The sequence below is a fragment of the Gordionus sp. m RMFG-2023 genome, chromosome 1, assembly GCF_954871325.1.
Source record: "Gordionus sp. m RMFG-2023 chromosome 1, tfGorSpeb1-WG-v2, whole genome shotgun sequence".
NCBI lineage: Eukaryota > Metazoa > Nematomorpha > Gordioida > Chordodea > Parachordodidae > Gordionus > Gordionus sp. m RMFG-2023.
The window spans coordinates 6,259,764-6,275,127 of record NC_088775.1 but is presented as its reverse complement, the minus strand read 5'-3'; the positions used below and the strand labels follow the sequence as shown (position 1 = coordinate 6,275,127).

The 15,364-nt window shown below is 24.9% G+C and overlaps 3 long non-coding RNA genes across 3 annotated transcripts; all 3 read right to left on the bottom strand.

Annotated features, from left to right (window-relative positions):
• Nucleotides 1–158: 158 nt before the first annotated feature.
• LOC135931790 (uncharacterized) lies at nt 159–1,000 on the bottom strand. The gene is made up of 3 exons (XR_010573161.1): nt 676–1,000; nt 343–636; nt 159–299 (listed from the first exon to the last, which is right to left on the bottom strand). It is a non-coding gene; the product is annotated as an uncharacterized LOC135931790 (long non-coding RNA).
• A 203-nt stretch (nt 1,001–1,203) lies between these two features.
• LOC135931791 (uncharacterized) lies at nt 1,204–2,603 on the bottom strand. The gene is made up of 4 exons (XR_010573162.1): nt 2,580–2,603; nt 2,337–2,423; nt 1,844–2,227; nt 1,204–1,782 (listed from the first exon to the last, which is right to left on the bottom strand). It is a non-coding gene; the product is annotated as an uncharacterized LOC135931791 (long non-coding RNA).
• Nucleotides 2,604–4,245: 1,642 nt separating this feature from the next.
• Nucleotides 4,246–5,700, bottom strand: LOC135931789 (uncharacterized). Its single transcript, XR_010573160.1, has 4 exons — nt 5,583–5,700; nt 5,456–5,540; nt 4,761–5,032; nt 4,246–4,719 (listed from the first exon to the last, which is right to left on the bottom strand). It is a non-coding gene; the product is annotated as an uncharacterized LOC135931789 (long non-coding RNA).
• Between the last annotated feature and the right edge of the window lie 9,664 nt (nt 5,701–15,364).

Below are 15,364 nucleotides of genomic sequence, written 5' to 3'. Positions count from 1 at the left end.
TAAAAAGAGATATTTGAGATAAAAAATTTAAACAATCATAATTAAATCTTTCATTTAAATCATTAATGATTGTATCAAGCACAGGGAAAAATATTTCCCTTTTATATCTATAATGCTAAATAATAATTTTAAATCTTTTTTTATTCAACTTGTTTTTTTTTGTTTAACATAATTATTGAATGCTGTTTGATCAAATTTGAATATTGATTTTATATTATGCAATTCCGTTGTAACATTATTCTTTTTCAAATAACTGTTAGATAAGGAATGCAATTTTAAAAAAATATTATCCCCATTAGCTACATTTTAAAATTATTTATAGAAATCGTAACTAATTTTAACCTCTTAGTCTTTGTAATTTATTTTTTGTGTGTTGTATTAATTTAGTTACCATAGCCAAATCATTACCAACTGCCTGCATTTCAATACAAGCCTCATGTGTGCATTTCAATATTTCTTTCAAAATAAAAAAATAGACTTAATATGAAATCTTCATCCTTAATTCTTGTTAATAATCCATCGGCAATAGAAGAGGTGCTTGGGTCATTAGAATCTTTTAATTCATTTAATGATGCTATAATATGTTCATAAACATCTAAAAAAATTTCTACAGCTTTATAAGATGATGACCAATTTCTAAAAAAAGATAAGTTACATTAAAAATATTATATTTACCTTGTTGTATTTTTTATTCTTTTAAGAGATTTTTTAGACTTTGTCATTTGATATTTAACAAACACTCCTTGACGTCTTACCCCATTCATGAAATTATATAACTCATCCAATATTCCCATTACCTTTTTCATTTCTATTTTGCATCCACAAACATGAGCAACTACTAAATTGAGCCTATGTGCATGGCACCAAATATATATGGCTTTTGGAGCCTCTTTCAATATTAAAGCCTGCATTCCTTTGTATACTCCTCTCATATTCCCTGCACCATCCATACTTTGCCCAACCATATAATCAAGAGGAAGACCAAGATCTTTGAACTTAGAAAGAAAAAACATGTTTCTTTATATTTTCCCCGGTGGTTTCTGATGTTGTAAAAACATGGATGATCCTTTCTACAGGATGTGGATGCGGATCATCTTCTATATATCTTACAAGTAAAGCAATGCATTCTTTTTTAGACACATCATATGTTCCATCTAATATGATGCTATAGGCACAATTCTCTTTAATTTTTTGAATAATACATTTTATTATTTTTATCTTAATGACTTCAATAATTTTTTTCACATGGCCATATGACAATAAATTTATATAAGGTCTTGAAATTTTATCTGATTTTTTTCTCCTCAATTTTTCGTTGTTATCAATGTATGCCCGTAAAGTTGGAACCGTTTTTGCCATTAATTTTATGAGGCACATAAAATTACCTTCATTCGAATTAGTGCCCCAAAAGGCTATGTTACATTTTATAAGGTATATAATGGCATCAATAATATTATGAACTATATTACGATTTTCCATTATTATATCAAGCCTATTTGATAGAAAATGATCTTGAATACGCTTATTTGCAAGCCAAGAGTCATGTTGGTGTATTCACAATCCTTATGAATAGAAGATGACTCATGTCTCTCTAAGTCACGCTTAAAATTTTTCCAATTATTTACTCCAAGTTGAGTCCAAAAAGTATTGGATTTAGGGCCACCAAACATAAGACAATAAAGACAAAAGACTTTGTCTAAAGTGGTGCTATAGGATAACCAATTTCTTGGTTTGAGGGAACCATCAATATTAACCTTTTTATAATAGGATATATTCATGCTCCTATTTAAAAGTAGAAATAATGGATGCGTAAAAATTAATAAAAATTAAATTTTTTAAAAACCTTTTGTGAGTAACAGGATATTGAAATATATTTGAACATGGCTGACATGGGCCTATGGAAATTATGAAATTAATCAAGATATTTGTCATTCTAAAGAATATGAAATGAAAAGGGTCATTAGGCTCCTTTTTTTTATATAATTGAATAATATTTGGGCCTTTAATGTTTGAAATATTTTGGCTTGCATTGGGATTGATAATTGGATGAAAAAAAGATATAATTGGGGAGAATTTTCAATAACTTTGTGTGTTTGCTAATTATTATTAAAGAGTGTATAGTTTTATTTAAATTAAATACCTCATCATTCAAAATCAGCAGATCACTGGAACTGGGCATTGTATGAGAAGATAATATAATTTGGGAATCTTCAGTAAAAGATTTGTGCTAATTATTAAATAAAGAATAATTAAAATTTGTTTATTCATGAAAATATCTGAATATCCTCATTTATTCCCTTCAAAATTATAAAAGAAATCTTATTTAAATTAAGTACCTCATTATTCAAAATCAGCAGATCACTGGAACTGGGCATTGTATGAGAAGATAATATAATTTGGGAATCTTCAATAAAAGATTCATGCTAATTATTAAATAAAGAGTGGTTAAAATTTGTTTACTTATGAAAATCTTAATTTTAATAAAAATTTTATTCTTAATTAAGATATAGAAAAGTGGAAAATATTTCATAATTTATTCACTTCAGAATTATCAAACAAATCTTATTTAAATTAAGTACCTCATCATTCAAAATCACCAGATCCAGATCACTGGAACTGGGCATTGTATGAGATAATATAATTTGGGAATCTTCAGTAAAAGATTTGTGCTACTTATTAAATAAAGAATAATTAAAATTTGTTTATTCATGAAAATATCTGAATATCCTCATTTATTCCCTTCAAAATTATAAAAGAAATCTTATTTAAATTAAGTACCTCATTATTCAAAATCAGCAGATCACTGGAACTGGGCATTGTATGAGAAGATAATATAATTTGGGAATCTTCAATAAAAGATTCATGCTAATTATTAAATAAAGAGTGGTTAAAATTTGTTTACTTATGAAAATCTTAATTTTAATAAAAATTTTATTCTTAATTAAGATATAGAAAAGTGGAAAATATTTCATAATTTATTCACTTCAGAATTATCAAACAAATCTTATTTAAATTAAGTACCTCATCATTCAAAATCACCAGATCACTGGAACTGGGCATTGTATGAGATAATATAATTTGGGAATCTTCAGTAAAAGATTTGAGCTAATTATTAAATAAAGATTAATTAAAATTTGTTGTTCATGAAAATATCTGAATATCCTCATTTATTCCCTTCAAAATTATAAAACAAATCTTATTTAAATTAAGTACCTCATTATTCAAAATCAGCAGATCACTGGAACTGGGCATTGTATGAGATAATATAATTTGGGAATCTTCAATAAAAGATTTGTGCTAATTATTAAATAAAGAGTAGTGAAAATTTTAGGCAAATGACTTATTTTATTCTTAATTATAATATATAAATTTTTTTTTAACAAAAGTTGAAATATTTAAATATTCTTATAATTTATTTCCTTCAAAATTGATAAAGGGCATAATAAAAATGTACCTATATATTAAAAATCTTATCTTTAATAAAAATTAAAAGTATTATGCTCAAATTATAGATGAAGAATTGGTTTCTACTAATTCACAAAATTTAAGGTTATTTTTACTTATATTTATTGTCATGAATTAAAATAATATATATAAAAAATTACTTTTTGGAAGTAAGATGTTATTGATTTTTTTTGTAACTTGGTTTCAACCCCATTTGTGATATTGAATGAATGGAATATCTTTATTTAAGGATACCCAATTATTATCCTTTTTGATAGCTATCTTTGTAAATTTGATATCAGATAACTTGACATGAGGATGTTTATGTTTATAATGGTTATTTATTTTGTCACTTCTTATTTTAGAAGTTTTACAATTAATATAGTCACATTTGACTTTATATATTGTTTTGTTACTTGGCATCTAGAATAAAAATGAAATAAATATTTAGATAATATTTTTTTACTCACTGATGGCCATCAAGAATGATGGAGAATCATAATTTTATCCTTTATTTGACGGTGGATGGCTGAATCTTAAAATTCTCCTATCTTATGAGGTGTGATTCAGAAATTAAATTTATATTTGTTTAAATGAGGGTGTAATTTTAAAATTTTCCAGTGGTTTTACAAAATATATTAAAGAAATATATATTTAGATATTTTAATATATGTGCACAATAAATTTTTATTCATTTGTATTATATTTTTAATCTAAAAAATATATTAAAATCTTTTAAAATAAATTCTTATTCATTTGTATATTTGTAATTTATAATCAAAAAAATATATTCTAGACCCTTATTGTTTTTAAATTAAAATTCATAAATATACACTCTATTAACATATTTTATAAAAATAATGAAAAATTTACTGATTCAATCATCATCATATAAAGGAAATTTATTATGCACCCATCATTGAATAAAGAAGAAAATTCTGATTACCAGTCATTCATAATGGACTATCAGCTATTAACTTATATTTTTGATAATGTTTTCTTAAAAGATTCCTATTATATTATATGTAAGCTTAATGCATGGTCACAAAAAATATAATATTTTTTGTTATTTATGCCAAAACAATCATGGATCAATATTTCCTCCATTATACACTTCACAATTGATTTCTTTATTTCTTAGTGTCCAACAATTTTTAGAAATGTATGATGCTTTGAAATCATAGTTTCTTTAAATTAACAATCCTAATAAATTTTGCAAATAATTGAAAACAGGCATATTTGTGATTTGCCCATTCATTTATCTTCAAATAAAGTCTGAGAAATGATATATTTTTTTAATCATTGAAATTAGAGACCTTCACTGGCATTGATTTCTTCATCCAGCCTAGGTCATAAGTAAAAATAATTTTCAGGCCCAGTTCATGTTTAATGGAAATCCAAACCCAAACCACATCATAGGTTTCAAAGATTATTCCCAAGCCATATCCAAAAATTTAATTTATTGTTAACAAAAATAAACAATATTTCAGTATATGGAATCACTTTGTCAATTCATTTAATTGAAATCTTTTCTTAAATCAATAATCAAATGAGAGGAATAGATTATCTGTTCATTCTCCCAAGATTTCTATAAATATTTAGAAAAAAGGCCAAATATATTATGGAAAATTTGATGTTATATAAAATTTATCTAATAATGAAATAAAAAATTTATCAATTCTTTTAACAAATTTTTTATCACACAATGGTTTTCACCTCTCACTTATAATTTTGTATATAATTTACACTTACCTCAAAGAATCATTTATCATAAATAGAAATCAATTATGGGTCCAACCTGATTGCCTCACAAAAATGTGGTAATATATATTTACCCCATTGAAAATGATTATTTAAAAAATTATTAGCAAAAATAATTGCCATGGTTCAAAACCCAGATAACTTATTAAGTATACATATTAAGATTAAATAAAAATAGCTTCATTCTTTATTATATTTATTTATCTATCATCAAATTAAGGAAAATGCAATTATATGCTTAAAAAATTACCTTTTTAAAATCCAAAAATGTTTCTTTATATTGTTAATTGAGTAGGATTATCTTATCATAAAAGGGATTCTTTATTCAAAAGGTCCTTATTATAAAAAAATATATATTGATAATTTAAAATTGATACTGTGAAAATCTAAATCCCATTATGTAAATGAATTTTCTAAAAATTTAAAAAAATAAATATAGTGTATAATATTTATAAATTGACAGATATCTTTTCTTTAATTGACATTTTTCAGAAAATCAACGATAATCATATCGATTATTGGATTTAAAAATATCATAATACAAGTCAAAAATTACCCTCCAAAAATCAATACCTACCCCCCAAAAACAAATGCCTACCCCCCAAAAATCAATATCTACCCCCCAAAATTAATACCTACCCCCCAAAATGCCAATATTTTTTGGAGGCATTTGTCTCCTACCCCCCCGGCCATGTAGACACTGCCCACCGGAGTATCAATATCGATGGATCTACCACCGGAGTATCGCTATCGACTCCATGGTAGATTGGTATACAACGTATTTGAAAAACTCACAAGGTTATCATTATTCTAGAACTGGCCAAGAGATCGCTATCATCTTTGAATGGCCCACGAGGTCACCATTATCTTAGAGCTGGCCAAGCTATCGCTATCATCCTTGGATGGCTCATGAGGTAATCCAAATCCCTACATCGTATAAGAAGTAGTTCCTTAACCCAAATACAGCTACATCTGGCTCACGGAAGCCCCAATAGTTTTGCATAGGTCACGTGATTTGAAAGCCCAACATCCTCATATCTTAATTAGTCAGGTATATTTATCAGTATCCATTTTCACAATGTCAAAAAAAGCCAGGTTCTATCAGTAACACTTTTCTCAATGTCCAAATTCCATAATCCATAAACCAATCTCCATGTTTTCCCATATAATTGTTCCAATAATATACATTTTACAAAGAGTAATCAATATCCAAATTTCCATAAGTAAAAGATTGTACCATCATATTTTCATAAGTAATAGATTATACCATATTATCATATACATCCAAATGATTGTTAAATTATTATCAACAGAATTCACAAACCATATTTTTATAAGTAAGAGATTATACCATATCATCATTTACATCCAAATGATTGTTAAATTATTATCAACAGATCTCTACATTTTCATAATTTTATCCTTGTCATTTTTAATAAATGTGTGCATTCATTCTTCTGGAATTTCATAGTATAATCAATTATTGTTTTTCATAATTCATATTTCAAGATAAGATTGCATAATAATAACCATTAATGTATTTTCCAAATAATACCATAGTTTATTATCCATTGAAATGATATTTTTCAATAATTTTTCCATAGTTATTTTGATAAAACCCAATGGCTTCACATTTTATGTTCTTTTCTTTTTCCTCCGTCGCCAATTATGCATTTTAGCTTCCGACATTTTATTCCTCCATTTTCACAAGGAAATATATATATGTATGGATATAATGTATGTATAAAATATTAGGAAGTTTATCGTACAATACTCATCATACTTTATAAAACATATAATAAAATATCCATATACATATACATAATCATTAGTAAATGACAAATAAACACATAATATATAAAATATTACAATAAATTACTCCTTTACTAGTGCTTACCCTTTTCTTTTTTTATAGTGTATAGATAGATCGCTGACCAAAATGCCCAAAAAATCTGGTCCCCCAGTCATCCTCTCCGGAAATCCCAAACCATCGGGCTCAAAAAATCCTTCTCCCATCCCGATGGTCGAACTGCCTACGGTCACTGCTACAATTATTTCATTTTTTTATATTGAAATTATTTTCTTTGGAACATTAAAGATTTATTAGATCATCATATAAAATGTTTATTAGAACCAATCATATTAAAAATTTGATAATTTCAAGGGAGATGATAGACTTAAGCCAATTGATTTATTAGCAAGAAATAAAAGCCATATATTTTCTTTTTATACGCATTTTCTGAATCGATAAAAAGTTACAAAGATATATTAACGAAGGTAATTGCCCAATATTTTATGGTCTAGAAAATAGATGTATAAATAATATCGTGTAAGAAATTCAATTAACTCAAAAAATAAATAAAAGTGATAAACCATACATTGACTTTATTTATTATTCGTGTCAAATGAAAAATTGAACCTAAAAAATAAAATATAAATATAAAGAAATATAATTAAATACTTAACTATAAAATTTAAATCTTTATTAATTATTAATAATTAATTATAATTAAATATAAAGTAAAAACATAACCAAAAATAAAAGAAAAATAAAAATTAATATAAGAAAAAGTATAAAAAATAAAATTATATGTAAAAGTAAAAAAATTAAAAAAGTCTTTTAAATTACAAAAATTGTGCCTTTTATATAAAATTAATATCATTCAATTATAACATAAATTTCGTTTTATTATAATCAAATTTAAATCATCCAAATATCTTTTCTTTCTATAATATAATACTCATTATTAACAATATAAATATTCAAATTTTACATGAACTCTAAATATTCAATTTTATATATAAAAAAACTATTTTCCGTAAATATTCAAATTTATATACACAAGATTTTAAACAAGTGCAAATCAAAATAATGCAATCACAACACCCTTTCACTTAAGTTAGATCCCATCATTCTGCGAATGACCAAATTTCTTTCGATTTCGACTTTACTGATCTTGTATCTTCACCAAATCTATTCTTCTTAATCTTTAATGTTTTCTAATTTCTAACCACGGCTGTCCTTTGTCTAGTATATTAGTTTTTCGTATTCAATTACAGCTTGAAATTCTTGATTTCTATCTTCTGTTGCTTGTCAACTCTGATAAACGATTAGCTATCACTGTAGGCCACTTATGAACTCCATAACGCATGTTTTTGCGATTCCCGATGGCTAGTTACCAATTATTGATTGATACTATTATTTCTTTACAATCTTTGTCTCTTCTAACGCCCGTTTTAATTCTCTAGATAAATTATTCTAGTTTTTGCTTGTTTCTAACGTTTTTTGGTAGTAAGGTTATCGCTTTATTTCAGTAACCGATTGATAACTTTTGTTAACGATTGTAGCTTGAAAGTATTGACCAGTTGTTCTTGCTAGTCGCCTATTTCTAACGTTCTTTTGTATTAACCGATTGACTCTTTATCTATGTAAACGTTTGAGATAATTTGTCTGCTATTAACAATTGATTCCAAGAATTCTGGTTTCTATGATCGTCAACTTTCGTATCTTAGACTTAGGTTTCCGTCAACAATTGGCGATATTAGTAAGCGATTAACGATTGCAGCGTGAACGTCTTGAACATCTGTTCAATCTAGTCTCTTGTTTCCAACGTTCTCTTGTAATTGTTTAGCTCCTTTAATCTAATTCTTGTAACTGTATCTTTAGATTTCCGAGTCTTCTACGACAATTTGCACTTACCCGGATATCGACTTTGTCTTAGGATATCTTTATTCTCATTTGATCTTTGTCTTAAAGTCTCGGGTAATCGCATCTAATACCTAAAATAATCTATTTACCCCTTTAACTTCTGAAATATTTTATCACTTTCTTATACTTTTTCTTACATTCATTCTCAAAATACAATATATCAATAATATATATAATATGCCCACTTTGTTTAATGTATAAGGTTATCGTCTCTAATCTAATTCTTCCTTACATAATCTATTAAATAGCTTAAATTGATTTTCTCACTTTTTTCTCTAAAATAAATCTTAAAATTATAATACATAGTCAAAATATACTAAATAAATTTTACCATTATGTCAAATTCTATCACCCCTTTACCCTCAATGGAGTCCAGACCTATATCTTCCTTGAGCCATTTGCAGGTAATCGTCCTTTAGCTATCAATCCACATCCTTTGCCAACCATGTCTACAGCTGAATTTAAATCTAAAATTCTCTTGAATATCTAAAAAAAATTTTAGCTCCAAATTTTTACCCAAAAATCTTGTCTTCTTATGGTATTACTTTTTTATTTCATTTATTAATCCTTGCACGCCTGTTATTTAAAGAAAATTACAATATCTATTTCTTTTCTTCTTTATGCAGTTCACGTCCATTGTTCAAAAACATCTTTCGTTCACTCTCGTTGTTGAAAACCAACTGACTTATCTTTTCGTACGTCTCATTTCTCAACACACCAAAATTATGATTCTCATAATTCTCTCAGGCTTGTAAAAAAAACAAATCAACTATGTCTATCATCAGCACTTAAAATTATGATTTTCATAATTGTCACTTGTTCATCAACAAATCGATTATGTTTATTATCAATTTTAAAACATAAAATGATTCTCATATAATTATCACTTGTTATACACAAAACAAATCCATTATGTTTATCATCAATTTTCAAATCCCCTCAGTTATGATTCTCATAATTTTACCCAACTTGTTAAAAAAACAAATCAATTATGTTTATCATCAACACTTAAAATTAAGATTCTCATAATTATCACTTGTTATACCAAACAAATCCATTATGTTTATCATCAATTTTAATACTCATAATATGATTATCCTAATTCTAGCACTACTTGTTTAAAAAAAACAATCAATTAACATACTTTTTATTTCACCATTATATATATACCAAGTGAATGTATGGAAAAATTCTAAATACCAACCTAATTTGCTAAATACCGATCAAAATTTATTAAAATATAATAAGATCTTTATTATTTATATTATAACGGAATCACGTGGTCGAGTCCGGCCTCCTATATATCACCCCCCCCCCTAAGGATAGAACCAACAAGTTAGATTAAGAAAAAAAAGATGACCATTCCCGGGATTCGAACCCATGACTATGGTATGGGATAAGTAAGCGAAGCTCTTGCCGACTAAGTCACAGAGGCTTTTCAAAAATCACGATTTTTCAAATATATATTATAAATATATTTGGTAGTGCCTATCCAGATGAAAAATAAACAAAATACAAATTTGATAGGTAGTACCTTAAGGTAGTAAGCATCATTAACCACTATTTTCAGTCAAATTCTTTCTTTTTTTTTAAACTTCTTAAATTCTCCTACCTTTTTTTACACTCTAATATTTTAATTTAATATCAAAAAAAAATTTCTTTTTCTCTTTCGAAGTATTTCGTATCCATATCATCATTATTCAAAAAAAATATTTCTTCAATCTGCACGATATTTTCTTATATCTAAAACACATTAAAACAATTTAAAATAGAATTTATCACTTCTTCTTTAGCATTTGCCTATTTTCTTCTTGTTTTTCTTTTTACTATTATTAGAATAATGTTGCCTAATTGACTTCAATCCTTATTAATGAATAAAAATCCAAATGAGCTCGATTGCGGCATAAATTTTCTAATGACGAAAGCCGTTTCTCTCTATTAAGATTTTTGGTTGATCAACAACCTAATATTATAATACATTCATATATCAAATCCTTGAGGCTGTTTTATCTCTCTCAACCCTTAAAATAAAAGTTGAACGTAAATCTTTAATAAGAATTTAATTACAACATCAACTATTTCCTAAAAATAAAGGTATATTCGTCTTAGTCTCCAATCTTTTCACCGAATTTTTAAATGTTTCTTTTTCTTTATAGTTATCTCTAGTGATCAATCATTTAATAACTTAAATCTAAAATATCTTATAGTCCAAATTAGATTCCGTTGATTTCTAATTTTACCAGTAACTTCTCTGATATTTCATAAATTATAATCTTAAACTAACTATAACACAAACTTCTTTATATTTTATCTACTATGAATGCTATCTTTATAATTTTTTGTTTTTAATACTGAGCTACCATAAAATATTTTTTCTTTTTCAATCAACCTCTTTAAAAATAAATTTAAATTTCCTTTTTATCTAATTTTAAACGGTTTTTAAAATACTTATTATTCTAAAAGTTTTCCTACTTTTCTTTAAATATTCTTACGTTCTTCTGGAATTTTTTTTTTCAATAGAATACAGTTTGACATTTCTCCTTGTCTCATCGTATGGATTGCGAATTATTAGACTGAAGTAGTTTGTTCTTGCACCTCCACACTCCTACACCATTGTCAAATAATGAAAAATTGAACCTAAGAAATAAAATAAAAATATAAAGAAATATTATTTAATACTAAACTGTAAAATTTAAATCTTTATTAACTAATAATAATTAATTATAATTAAATATAAAGTGAAAACATAACCAAGAATAAAAGAAAAATAAAATAAAATTATATGTAAAAGTAAAAAAATTAAAAAAGTCTTTTAAATTATAAAAATTGTGCCTTTTATATAAAATTAACATCATAGATTATAAAATAATAAATTTCGTCTGATTATAATCAACTTTAAGTCATCCAAATATCTTTTTTTCTACAATATAATACTCATTATTAACAATATAAATATTCAAATTTTACATGAACTCTAAATATTCAATTTTATATATAAAAATTATTTTCCGTAAATATTCAAATTTATATACACAAGATTTTAAATAAGTGCAAATCAAAATAATACAATCACAACAGTTAGTAGTAAATTTTATAGAAAAAGCATACAATTCCAAAGAAAATCATAAATAAAAAGTTAAAAACTAATAGATACAGTGATTTAACTACAACATATGATGTTGGCTATCATGAATAAGACCTTAATTCCCAAAACTTTGTTGACCAAAAATAGTTATTACCAAGGGTAAATTATTGATATAGACATATTTATAAACCTTTTTAATTAGATGATAAAAAATCTTCTTTATGAAAAACCTGGAATAAATTTATATACCGAAAAATATATGGGAGATAAATTATCAATTTCATATTTAGAATCTAATTGCAAGGCTTATATTTTTACAATATCTTCATACTTTTGAATGTAGAGATTAAATTGATTTTAAAATAATATAGATAAATTAAAACTAAACTGTAATAATGATAGTAATTATATTTAATAAGATGGCAATAAATTAGAAAATTTAGAATGAGAAACATTTAAACTATGTATATCTTATTTTAAAGGTTATTTGGATACTTTAAAGCTTTTACTACTTTGTGATAAGCTATTCTATAAAATTGAAACACTAAACAATCCCTAGCAAGCTTCAAATTTCCAAATAAATTTTTTTATTGAATATATGGGTTAAAATTTATAAATTATCTTTTGATATAATTTTTTTTTAAAATTAATAGTTTAAAAAAATAAATTACTCTTAATGAAACCAGCTAAAGCTCAAGTACTTTGAGCCCAATAATGTTTTTAATTAATTTACTAAAATTAATATATTTAAAAACTTGTGAACTATTTAGAAAATATTTATACCAATTTCTAACAGATTGCTTGAGATTTTCTTATGGTTCTTCAGGGTTTCTAGTTAGGTGACCCATTCTTTTAGCTGAAGTACTAGGTTTTGCTACATAGTGAAAAAACTAATCTATATTTTTTTTAAATTACTTCAAACTGGTCAAATTTATATATTTTGACAAAATTTTTGCCTTTAAAAAATTCATTACGATTAACATTTTATTAAATCATATTTGGTGGCAATTTTTTTATTTAAAAAAAATTATAATTTTATATACTAAATTTTAATATAGTAATTTTTGAGCTGTAATTCAGATTTAAATAAAAATCTCCCTATAAATGTGGGAAAATATGTATAAGTAATAGAAATTAATCTAAAGAAAACATTATAATTAGTGTATATGTTTTAATGAAATGTATATAAAAAATGGGCATGATTAAAAAGGATATCTTTATATATAGTATGCTTATAATATATAATTCTCAAAATAGAATAAATATTAAGAAATATGCATAAAAACTTGACAAATACAATCAATTAAATGCTTTTAAAAAATATTGTTTATAAAATTAGATGGAAGATAAGAACTGACTTAAAGCTGAAAAGAAATAAGTTGATTTAATGATTTTACAAATATTATATAATAATATTGATATATTTGTTATGGATTCCATTATAAAATATATGTTATTTAACAACTATATTAAAATTGATATTATGAATTAATAGTTTCGGTTATGTTTTTTCCATGTTAAAATTAAGTTAGCCTTTATTATATCAATAATTGAAATCTGATTTAATAATTTTCTTTAATGGTGAAAAAGTTGATGATATGTATAAATAAATTGTATATTTGTTTGAGGTTATAATTAACTCAATGATATGTTAATTCATAGTATTTTCGTTAATGTATTTCGATTAAGATATATGTTAACAGCAATGTGTTTTTTACAGCAATGTTATTTTTTCAACTTGAAATCATTTTTTGAGCGCATTTTTTTAAATTTGAAAATCTGATTTTAGCATAAATGTATTTCAGCATGTTTAGAATACCCATCTTATAAATTTTAAACAATTTTACCCTTCAACTTTGAGTCTATAAAAACTCTGTGCAAAAACCAATATAAATAATATTACGTTCAAATGTTAATGGCAAAATTGAATTCATAGGTAGGTATTATAAACATGCTGGAATACATTTCGGGTAGGATCAGATTTTAAATTTTAAAAGACAGTTCAAAAAATAATTTAAAGGTGAAAAAATAACCGATAAACTATTTCATATATTGAAGAGAATCATGATAAACGTGCAAGTAAAAATATATTTTATTATTATTAACTAACTTTTTCTCTTTTTTACAACTATATATATACTATATAAAATTAGAATATATAAAACAAAAAGTAAGGTTACGAAAAATAAAAAGTAATATAAGTTGAATTACAAAAATAAAAAGTTAAATTTGAATTCATAAAAAGTAATATAAGTAAGCTTACAAAAATGAAATTATAAAAAAGTAAAAATATATAACCAAATATATATTAATTTATTAATTCCTATAATGTAACATATACATACCATTTTTGAAGTTGCATTATCTTTTAAACTTTGAAATTTAATTTGTTAAAATAAAATTTATTTATTATCTAAACTTTTTCTTTAACCTTTTAAACATCTCAACTCACAACTCGATGTGGATGATCTAAACTGATACAGAATATTTGATAAACATTAAGAAATGCATTTTTATATGGGCATAGAAATTTTAAAAAATCTGATGTAACACAATCTTTATAATTTTCTAACCTTTTGACAAATAATTTTTTAACAATCCCAATTTCGATTACTAATCAATTTTAAGTAATATTTATTGCCAACAACAATTTTAATTTTTTTTATGTCTAGAAAATTAAAATTGTTATCTTGTGATTTTATTTTAATTTGCTAACTATACAAAAAGATTGGAAAAATTTTCTAGTCTTAGGATCCTCTTTTTCTATGTATTTTGCTATTATAATGTTACTCAAGATTTCTTTCTACAAAAAATAAAACCCTTTTGGTATAGATTGATTTAATATAGTTTAAGTAATGAGAAGGCCTATGAACTACAAAGGAAATAAGGTTGGGAGTTTGGAAGTGATGGCTAAACGTAAAAGAGGAAGGCCAAAACTTCAATGGAGCCATAAAGTTAGAGCCAATTTGAAGAAGTATAAATTAGATAAACGAGATAGTATGAATAATATAAAGTAGAGAGAGATATTGAAGGAGCTTACCACCAGAAAAGGTGAAAGCTAATGAGAAAAAAAAGTTACAGATCTTAAAGAAGGCAAAAACTCCATCAACTTCAATTAATTATTCAACCTATTCATTTATTTTAGAAAAAATCTTCTTCCATTATTAGTACTAGCCTTTTGATGATGTTGGTATTGTTGTTAAAACCCCGACTTGAGTCGTTTTTAGAAACGGCCCGATTAAGATTTTAGAGAAAATAATATTAAGTAAGCCTCGTCATTTGGCAAATATATGTGCAAACCTTTTTGCCATCTACTAGTAAAATCTTCAAACTTATGAAGTGTTATTTGGGTTCTATTTTGATCG